This window comes from Equus asinus, chromosome 2 (genome assembly GCF_041296235.1).
Source record: "Equus asinus isolate D_3611 breed Donkey chromosome 2, EquAss-T2T_v2, whole genome shotgun sequence".
Classification (NCBI taxonomy): Eukaryota; Metazoa; Chordata; class Mammalia; order Perissodactyla; family Equidae; genus Equus; species Equus asinus.
This window is the reverse complement of record NC_091791.1, coordinates 73,227,400-73,238,134: the sequence shown is the minus strand read 5'-3', so window position 1 is coordinate 73,238,134 and position 10,735 is coordinate 73,227,400. Positions and strand designations below refer to the sequence as shown.

The following is a 10,735-nucleotide window of genomic DNA, read 5'->3' as shown; positions in this document are numbered from 1 at the left end:
ATAGTCCTTTGGGAAATGTCATATTTTCTTCAGACAATAGGATGTTGTTAGATGTGTGTTTTCTAAAAATTTACTAAATCTTAAAAATGACCAGTTTGGGCTAACTGTTTTTAGAATGTCAAACCAGTTCTCTAGTAACTTGTATTAAAATAAAGCCACCACTTGGAATTTAATGGACTCAGTAGATATTTAAAACTTATGCAATAGTTTATGATGAAAACTGAAAAATTAGTTTTCATATTCTTATTTCACAGAAAAAATTTCTAATTTTGAAATTAGTCTTATTACCTGTGATAATTTTTATTTATAGTAACTTGCATTTCAAAGCCAAAATATTCATTATTAAAAGTTAGAATGATTTGATGTAAAATATTACAAACAGTATATTAGAAAAGATTTTCTATTTTTTGGAAAGAATTAGCACCATTTTCCATTTCTCCTTCACAGACCTTCTACAACTTTCTTTTTGCCTTCAGAATTTGTCCCAAAGCCTTTCGTTTTGTTTTTTTTTTCCACCTAGTACTTTAGGACAAGTTTATCTTTTCTTAACCCATCAAACAAAAATATTCCATTCTTCATACCCTCTTTACTAAAAATTTGCACCTTACTTTCCTTAAATACAGAGCTCTTTTTCTTATTAATTTCTAGCAGCTTTAATCACATATATTATAACTCTTTAACCTTTACCAAACTGTAGGAAACACGAAAATGGTAAGCAATTATGAATTGTCTTTTATATCAGCATTCTAAACACTTTTCATAATTTCTAGAAACACCCCACACTTTACAGTAAAAGACCCAAAGACTTTTAGCCTCTCTGCAATAAGAAGGCAAAAGTAGATAAACTTAGATATGTTTAGCAATAATGTTTCAGTGTTCTATCCAATCCAAAAATGACCCAGATACTCAGATTTTTTATCATTTAACTTAACTTGGCAAAACTGAAGATTGTTACCAAAAAGAATTTCGAAGCTGTTTTTTTTCCCAAGTATACAGACCATAAAACAGTTATTGTATCCACTTTTATCTATTTAAATCATTTGTTTCCAACAATTATGTTCAGATTACCTACAGAAACCTCATGAGACATCAGACAAAACTGATCATTTATAGCTGTTATTTTGCTGACGAATTTCTAACAGACAACATGAGCTTATTTGACTAGTAAACACAGGCTTGCATGCCTGCATCATATGCAAATACCTACAACTCTTGAGGGCATGCCTTTTCAATCAAACCAACAACTTAAACTTTCATTAAGCAAAGATTAATCTATGTCATGTTAACTTGAAAGACATTTGGGTTAATACTTCTTAGAGAAACTTTTTTGTAAGCGCTTACTTTAAGTCAAAGGAATAGAGCTCTTTAGAAATTGTACCATCTGGAGGTAAAGTATCACACATTTGTAACATATATAGATACAGACAGACAGACATATAGAACAAAGATTTTCCTTAGATTTGATTTAGGTGTTGTCATAGCAGACCACGGTGAAAAAACTTGTTTTCCCAGTTTTTTTTTCCTTTCTCTCTTTCTTTCTTTCTTTTTGCCTTAGCAATCTGGCTTGGGATACCCCCTTTGTTAAGCAATTGCAATCACAGCACGAAGCCAACCGGAGTCTGGAGGAAAGGCTGCAAATTCGGGAACTGATGCGGGCCGTTTCAGAAGCTCGATTTCCCGCGTCTCTTTTGATTTTCTTTTGTTATTGTGGGGACCTGGAATTGGCCACCCCAAGATATGTCTGTTTGGCATCAGGATTATTTGAGGCTGATTGCTTTTGATAAAGTGGGACAGGGAAGGAGGCTCTGAGGAGTGGAACTTGCCCTTTGTTAGGACACATTTACATTTGTAAGGTAAATCTCTATCTGTAAAGGTGCCTCCCTCTCTGTACCAGGAAGAAGAAAGGAGATGACCTTCTCTCTAAAAACTCTTAATCAATACCAAAGACAAGGACTTAAAATCTGCATTTTATTGTGATAGTCTGGTAACCTCCTGTAACTGACTTCCCTCCCCCTCCCAACGCTGGCATTTCTTAATGATTAAGCATCTTTCCTTAGGCTAGGAACTGATTGCTGAGCTCACCTGTGACCGCCCAGCTCCAGACAATCGACTTGCCACCAGCTACGCCCTCTGAGACAGCAGACCACTACCTGCTGTGTCCATCAAGCACTGTGCCGACAGGGCAATCTTGTGACTATTGTGGGAGGGACATTTCAATCACATGTGAAACACCCCGTTTGGGGGTATATAACCACTCTGGCACCCCACTTCTTGGGTGCCCTTTCTTCCTTCGGGAAGAAAGGCCCCGGGCCATGGTTCCTCATAAAGCTTTGTTTAATTTTCTCTTGCTATTCTGTCTCATGTGAATTTAATTCGTTCTCTAGCCAGACGAACCCCCATTTGGGGAGAGGAAATGTCCTCCTCCCCTACAGTTTTGGCGTAGTCGGCAGGATGAAATTTCACTGGCTGGACACTGCTTGTTCCTGGACTGCTGCGGCTGAGAGATCCCGGACTCCTGACGAGAGCCGGCAAGAGGTAAGAGTTCTTACCACGTCAGTCTCCCGGATCTCTGCCTGCAGAGTCCAAAGGAAGCAAGAGTGGTGAGGTTTTTGCTCTTCTAAATTTAGATTAGCAGGAGAAAATGTTGGTGGGGCTAGCTTCTCGGATTCAGCGACTCTAGGATTTGAGTACTCACTGGTTGTAGATCCTTTTCCTCCCAGAGATAGACTTTTCCTTGTCTCTGTCTTTTTGTTTGTCATACAACACAGGCATCTCTATAAGCCTGTTGTCTGGGCTTTTTGTCTTGTTCTATGTCTTGAGAGCTTGGCTTTGTGACCTTTCTTGTCTCAGCCATTGGAGGATGCATGTACCGGCACGCATCTTGGCAGCCAGTCACATAGACTGGGGCTCTGGGAAAGTTTGTCTTGAGAGCTTGGCTCTCTTTGTCAGGCTGTGTAAGCTCTCGGGGAAGTTTGTCATAAGAGGTCCCAACTGCTTTCATAAGGGGCCTTTGTCGTCTCAACATTTGTTGCTTGCCTTTACTTTCTTAGGCTATTTTTGGGAGTGAACTTTCTTGATCTCTTTTGGGGACGCCTCTTTGTCCTTGGTTAAGCTTTGGTTGAGTCGCTGTTAAGATCCTACTCGTCAAATCAGCCAGACGATGGATCATTTAAATTCGGAAAACTTCTAAATTGGGGAAAAAAATTGTGAGAGCGCTCATCATAATTTTTAATTGGTATCTGTAAAAAAAAGCCAAATTGAAAAGGAAACACAAAAAAATGGCAACTAGGTTTAAACCCTGACTCAAGTTATAATTGAATTGGTAAAATATAAAGGTCTAAGTGTTGATAAGATTATAAAAGTTGGAATGCTTGAGCTGATTTTCTTTATGAAGAGGTTATATCAACTTTGCTTGAGTATGTTTTAAAACGTCTTTCTGGGAATGCTTCCTTATGCAATATTATAAGACTAAGACCTGTTAAGTCCTGGCCATGGGTCCTGCTGCCATGCTGCAGCTCTTCACTGCCCATAGGCCCTGTCCCCATGCTATTTGAATAGAGGAACGCTATTTCCAGGCCTTGAGCCCAGGAAGTCTTTCTTTTGACTCCTTGGCTGCTGAGCCAGCTTGCTTCACCAGCTTGGGAGCTGAAGTTCTAGTTTTCCTTGTGCCTTTCTCTTTTTCAAGGATGGATCTAAATTCACTGCTCCATCGGGAACTTTCTGGGACAGCTGTATGAATCCATGTTTGCTTGCCCATGGCTACTCTATGGGGCAAATCGTGGCATTCAGCCTGAAGAGAATCAGTACCTTAAGCCTGAGGGTGATGGAAAATGAATTAATCCATTCCTTCCTGACTCTATCTGTAATAGACAAATTTTACATGGGCACGGGTCAGCCACTTAAGTCATTAGGACGGCCGCCAATCTCCAAGACTCCCGTGGAAGGTTTCTTTTCCTAAGGCTGGATTGGGATCCTTTCCTTTGGCACCTGATCACTCTCTGAACTGCGGGTAAGTCCCAATCGGGACTCCGGTTCAAGGCAAGTACCAAACTCTAACCTTTGGTTGAGTATGGGAACCCCTTCTTGGGAGAATAGCTCCAGGACGCAATTGGGTAGAATGTCCCCCAGACCGGAGGAAAAATTCTTCACTGTTTTTCTCTGTTCTTTGATGTTTGGGACAACTCACCTGGCACTTAATGACTGCCAGGCATAATAGGGAAGGTGTACAAGGGATGCAATGCAGAGGGATGCGCCCCATCGTCCCTTGCTATAGGAACCCCACAGGCAGAACAAGTAGGATGCTGCCCTAGGTTCGGGAGATTTTCAAGGTAATGGACCCTTTTCTTTCCTCTCTCTTAAAGTGACAGTGACCATTTTTGGGCTCCTTTTGAGCTTTGCAATCGAGAAACAAAGAAATCTTTAAAGTGTGAAAGGCTCCACCTCTGGGAGCCCCCACTCTGGTTTCTGGGCCTGATCACCCCGGCAACCACGTGGGGTACCCTCTCTTGGCGATCGACTTGTTAAGCATTTTAGATGCCTACTGAGTTGGTTATGACAATAGGAGACCTGTGGTTTATTCTGTGAACTGTCCTGATGGTGTTGTGTGCCCCGGCACGGGAACTGCTGTGTGACCTCTATCTCGATAACCCTTGGGGAAGAGGCCATGAGGGTGAGGCCTGATCTCTTTTCCTTTGTTCTCCAGGCCTTTGCCTCCTGCTTCCCTGCCTGGCTCACCTGTGCTGGCTCAGGGACTAAGTGCCCTGGGATAAGTGGGATTTGACTAGATCTTATAACTATGCTGATGCCTGCAGTCAGGCGCCTTTGCACCCTTTCTCTGGCCTTGTCAATTGGACACCAGCTTTACCACCATGAGGAATGCCTCAAGCATCCTAAGAGACTCACCCCCTGGGTGCATTTTAAAGTTGGAAACGCTTTCAGTTGGATGGCTTATGCCCCAGAAACTCCAGCTTGGAGAAAACTTGAGGAGTTTCTCTGTCCCTTTGTGATGTAGTTGGACAGGCAGGTCAATCTAGAATGTCATTAAGTTAAACCCAGTAACTTCCAACTGTCCTTGGAAAATCCTTGCAAGACTGGACATACAGCTCTAGAGGCAGTTCAGATTCCACCCAGTTCCTTTATCTCAAAAGGATTATCATCTCCCCTCTCCAGGAACTACTATCTAGACCATCACTAATCCTAAGACTGAAGGAAAAAAAAAAGAGGGGAAAGGTCATAAGTGTGCCCTTGCTGAGAAAAAAAATCTAGCGTCTTGAGTGTCTTCTCCAGAAATATTAGTAAAAAGGCTCAGAACAAAATTCGGATTCATAGCTAGGGAGTTTTATATTGTACCAGATTCATGGAGTGATTTTTAAAACAATGGCTGTGGAAGCGCTGTGTCTGCGTGTGTCTATGTGTGTGTGATATTTTTACCCCGGGTGATATGGCCAAAACTAAGAGCTCTGTTTAATTGGATTAAAGTCAGCGCTTACATAAATTCTAAATGCAATGGAAATTAACCCAATGTCTTTTAAGTTAAGATGATATATGGGGCTGGCCCCGTGGCCGAGTGGTTAAGTTCACGCGCTCTGCTGCAGGCGGCCCAGTGTTTCATCGGTTCGAATCCTGGGCGCAGACATGGCACTGCTCGTCAGACCACGCTGAGGCAGCGTCCCACATGCCACAACTAGAGGAACCCACAACGAAGAATACACAACTATGTACCGGGGGGCTTTGGGGAGAAAAAGGATAAAAAAAAAAGATGATATGGATTAATCTTTGGTTAATGAAAGTTTAAGTTTGTTGGTTTGATTGAAAAGGCATGTCCTAAAGAGCTGTCAGTATTTGGATGTGATGCAAACATGCAGCCTGGGTTCACTAGTCAAAAAAGTTCATGTTTTCTGTTAGAAATTTGTCAGCATAATAACTTTAAATGATAGCTGTTTGTCTAATGTCTCAAAGTTTTTGTGGGTAATCTAAACATAATTATTGGGAACAAATGGTTTAGATATAAATGAAATAAGAGTTTATAGATAACTTTTTTTAGCAATAATTGTAGTTTATGGTATGTGTATTTAAAATAACTTCCAAAATCTTTCGTAACTTGAAATTTTGAAGTTCTGCTAGGTTAATTTAAATGATAAAATTCGTTGAGTAACTAGATCATTTCCAAATAAGATATTAGACATTAATTATTAAATGTAAGTTTATCTACTTTTGGCTTCTTATTGCAAAGAGGCTAAAAACATTTGGGTCTATTAGAAAGTATGCCTTGTGTTTTATTGTGAAGTGGCATGTTTCTAGAAATTATGAAGTGTTTAGAAAGCTGGTATAAAAGACAATTCTTAATTGCTTAGTTTTTAGTTTTTTACTATGGTCTGTAAGGGTTAAAAGTCTAACACATGTAATTAAAGCTACTGGAAATTAATCAGGAAAATGCTCTGTATTCAAGGAAAGTAAAATGTGTGTTTTTAGTAAAGACGGTATAAAGAATGGAAATATTTTGTTGGATTAAGAAAGATAAATTTGTCCTAAAGTACTAGAAAGTAAGAAAGAAAGCATGGGACAAATTCTGAATGTAAAACAAAGTTATAGAAATTCTGAAAAGAGTTTTGTACCTGGTCAAGTTGGTTAAGATTGAAATGAATCTAATTAGGTAAATGGGTTTTAATATGAAAAAGTAAACTGGTACAAGAATTAGAATTTGGCTTTCTCTCTAAAAAGGATAATTTTCTTAAACTCTTAGTCTGCTCTTGATAAAGAAATTATAAAAGGTTTTTCCTTCTGAGTAAGTTTCCAGAAGAAGATCTATGTTTGGTTAAGATAATCTCCTATGCAAAAAGACAGAGGTCTCTCTATTAAGGTTTTTCTTTTTTTTGCAGTTGATACCTGAGAATTGTTTCACAAATGTTTTGAAACCTTTGATATTTTTGACAAGCTTCTTCCTCAAAAATATTCAAGTCCTGAATAAAGGCTTTCTTTTGACCTGGATGAAGGAAGAAGATTTCTCTGGAGATTTTCAGAGGGCCACTGGGACTTCACAGAGAAATTTGCTCTCTCTTCCTATAAGGTGGAAGATTCTAAACTAATTAGGCTTATTGGTCTGTTAAATTACGTTGCAAGCATTGTCATATAAGTGATGATAATCTTTCTTAGCTGGTATATGTGGGTAAATGTTATTGATATAAGTGTTTTGAAAATTATATAACATTCCTAAATTCTGATCTGTCCTGGCTATCAGCCATAATTCTAAATATTATTTTAAGGTGTTGTATATCACAGAAATAACCAAGTTTCTCTGTCAATTGTCATTTTTAAGTCTTTTGTTATTTACAATCAGTTGTTTTACTCTGATGCTTTTTGCTTTTGCAAATATGTCTCATCTTCAGAGGGATTCATAAAAAGGACTCTGACACTTACTCTGGAATACAGGTTTCTGACAAACTTTCAGATCATAGAACTGAACTGGGTAAGAAAGTACAGAAATCTAGTGGAGAAACTGAAGACCCCATAAAACTGCTAACAGAAGATTAAGATCAAGAACTGATTATATGGGACTGAATGAACTGAGGATGATTATAATTTTTTTATGACTTTTGTTTGAAATATTGTTTTTGATGTGTTGCTTTGTTTTCTCAGATTCAAGGAGATCTCTCTTTTTCTCTTATGCTAACTATGACTTACCAATTTGGTGAAATTATACCTTTGTGAGCAAAACTGAAACATTTATCTTTTTCTCCCTACCTGATCCCTCCAGAATTTGGAAACTCTTTGTGAGTATGGTTATTTCATGGCAATATTGTTATTTGCATAAGTTCAATAAGAATCTGTTCTCCTTATAACAGGACATTGGTTGTATTACCAAGGCTTTGACTGGAATGTCATATTTGAGAGAAACATACAGACTCGGATATGACGATACTGCCTTTGAGGAATAAGGTTGACTTTCTGGAAATAAAGCCACTTGGAAACATGGGCCTGGTACCTTGTGTATAGAGATTATGGCAATCTTACCCGGTAAGTAAGGAAGCTTGCTTATCTGGCAGATGTAAGTAAACTTGGAATATTTTGGGGACCACAAGAAGAGAGGAGTCCACCCAAATCGGTAGGTACTGTAGGCAAAATCTGACAGCAAGTCCTTGGCGTGGCTTTCCTGGCCTCGAGAGGTCTTTAAAGTTCAATCTGAGATTCCTCATAAAAAATTTCAGCAAAGCAGATTTAAGAGCCTATATGATCAACTGCTATTCTTGCTGCACTTATGTAAATAATTGGGAGAAGTTTCTTGAAACTAAACTTATTTTGCAAATGAATTAGTCTTAATTTGGCTATCTTTGGTAAAAATGAGGGTGATTTTAGAGAGAAGAACTATGTTTCAGTGAAAAGCTATAAGACACATTTGTGGATGTTAGATCCTAGTTTTGTTAACTGTCTTTGAGGTTTTTCTTTCCACCTGTGAACTGGACTGGATCCTGAATTCTTCTGCTGAAATATCTGGTTACAAATCCCCAAACTAATGTTTTCAATCTTTTCCTCATTATCATTTGGAATCATTGAGATTTGAACCTGCTCTTTTTCCTGAAGCCTTGCAAACTAAAGCTGAACGACTTGATAAAAACTTGAGAGATTCCTGTCTGCTGCTGTGTAAGCTGTAAGCCACTCAGAAAGATATCTGAATGCCTGATGACATCATCAGAGACATTTCAAGCTGCTAAAGATGCTTCACTCTGACATCCAGAAGTCTTCTTGACTGGCTGCCTCCTGGACTCAGGAACTAGTTTATAATTTGTTCCAACCATTAACCTTGTTTTTCTTTTTATTTCCATAGAAATACTTCTTAAACACCTGATTGCTTGCTTCCAAAATAAAGGCCTAACTTTGGGAGCCCACCTGCGTCGCCACCTTCTAAAATGAATTTAACTGGACTGATCTATTACCAGGACTAAGAAATGTGTTCAGTGAGATGAAACAATCTACCACTCAGCTTCTGGATTGTGAAACTTTTAGTTTCAAAGGCGGGACTGTAGGGACCTGAAATTGGCCACCCCAAGATATGTCTCTTTGGCATCAGGATTATTTGAGGCTGATTGCTTTTGATAAAGTGGGACAGGGAAGGAGGCTCTGAGGAGTGGAACTTGCCCTTTGTTAGGACACATTTACATCTGTAAGGTAAATCTCTATCTGTAAAGGCGCCTCCCTCTCTGTAGGCAAGGAACTGATTGCTGCGCTCATCTGTGATCCCCCAGCCCGAGGCAACACACCTGCCGCCCCGCAGCGTTCACTGAGACAGCAGACCTATCTGACTCCATCAAGGGCTGTGCTGACAGAGCAGGCTCGTGACTGTTGTAAAAGGGACATTTCAATCATACGTGAAACACCCTGTTTGGGGATATATAACCACTCTGTGCACCCCACTTCTTCGGTGCCCTTTCTTCCTTCGGGAAGAAAGGCCCCGGGCCATGGTTCCTCATAAAGCTTTGTTTAATTTTCTCTTGCTATTCTGTCTCAGGTGAATTTAATTTGTTCTCCGGCCAGACGAACCCACATTTGGGAAGAGGAAATGTCTTCCTCCCCTACATTAACTAGCCTCACCATGCTGTACACTAGATCCTCGGAACTTATTCATCTGAAAACTGAAAGTTTGTACCCTTTAAACATCTCCCCCTGTCCCCTGAAAACCACCACTCTTATCTCTGTTTCTACAAGTTTCGTGTTTCCAGAGCCACATAGGGGACACTAAGTCTTCACGAGCCACAGCGTGTGATTAAGTACAACAATTTCAGCCCATGTGCTTTTGTATGTGCTCCTCCCTTCTGCAGGCCTCTGACCTGGTTCTGGATTACATTCTCTCTCAGTTAGACACTCCGATAGCCTCCTTCCTCCTTTTCCTGCTTTCAATTTCTCCTTCATTCTGCACAGAAACACCAACTTTCTGGAGTACAACGTGATCATACCACTCCCCTGCTTAGAAACCCTCACTACTACTCACTATCTTTGAATGAAATCTTCATCTCCAGGTCTGGCATCTAAGATCCTCCTGGATCTGGTCCCATCTTCTACCGTTTGATATTCTTCTTAATAGTCCTTACATTTTATACAAAGCAAACTCCTTGCCTTGAGCTTCATACATAACTTTGCTTGGCTAACCTGCACCTTTGCCAGAGAGGGCGCTCTATTTCATCCCTTTATATACAAACTGCGCTTGATCTCTAATGATCAGTCCCATATTACCAGAGACTTCCTGATCACCTTATGGGAAGGAATCTCCTTTCTCTGAATGCCCACGTAGCACACCCTAATGGCATTTATCACCTCCCATCTTAGATTTAGTTATTTATGTACATTTATTTACTTATTGCCTCAAAAAAAGTGTTGAACAGAATTGCACAAGATGCTGGGGATAAAAAGGGAATATAGTCTACTGGTGAGATAGTAACAAGCCCTCAAATGAAAAAAATACAATATATTAAATATGATACTGGATGTTAATGAACTCTAAGTGATTAGATAAAGGTTGGCCTAGATCTGTCTGTGGAGTCTCAGAGGAGTGGAGTGGAGTTCCAACGTAAAATATGTTTAGGCATTAATTAGCCAGTTGGACAAGACGGGGAGTTGGGAGGGGGTGAGGTAGGTAAAGGAGAGGCAGACAGCTCAGATGGAGGGCATGGCCACAGGAGAAATCACATTTGAGGAAGGCACGTTGCTGACTTGACAGGATAGGGTATGCTGAGAGAATAGCAAC

At 39.9% G+C, this 10,735-nt stretch overlaps 1 long non-coding RNA gene across 2 annotated transcripts; it reads left to right on the top strand.

Annotated features, from left to right (window-relative positions):
• The first annotated feature begins 2,106 nt into the window (after window positions 1-2,106).
• On the top strand, window positions 2,107-8,882 carry LOC139041201 (uncharacterized). 2 transcript variants are annotated; one of them, XR_011496019.1, is made up of 2 exons: window positions 2,107-4,009; window positions 6,879-8,882. It is a non-coding gene; the product is annotated as an uncharacterized lncRNA (long non-coding RNA). The 2 variants fall into 2 exon arrangements; XR_011496018.1 differs by having other exon boundaries at window positions 2,107-4,328.
• Window positions 8,883-10,735: the final 1,853 nt, after the last annotated feature.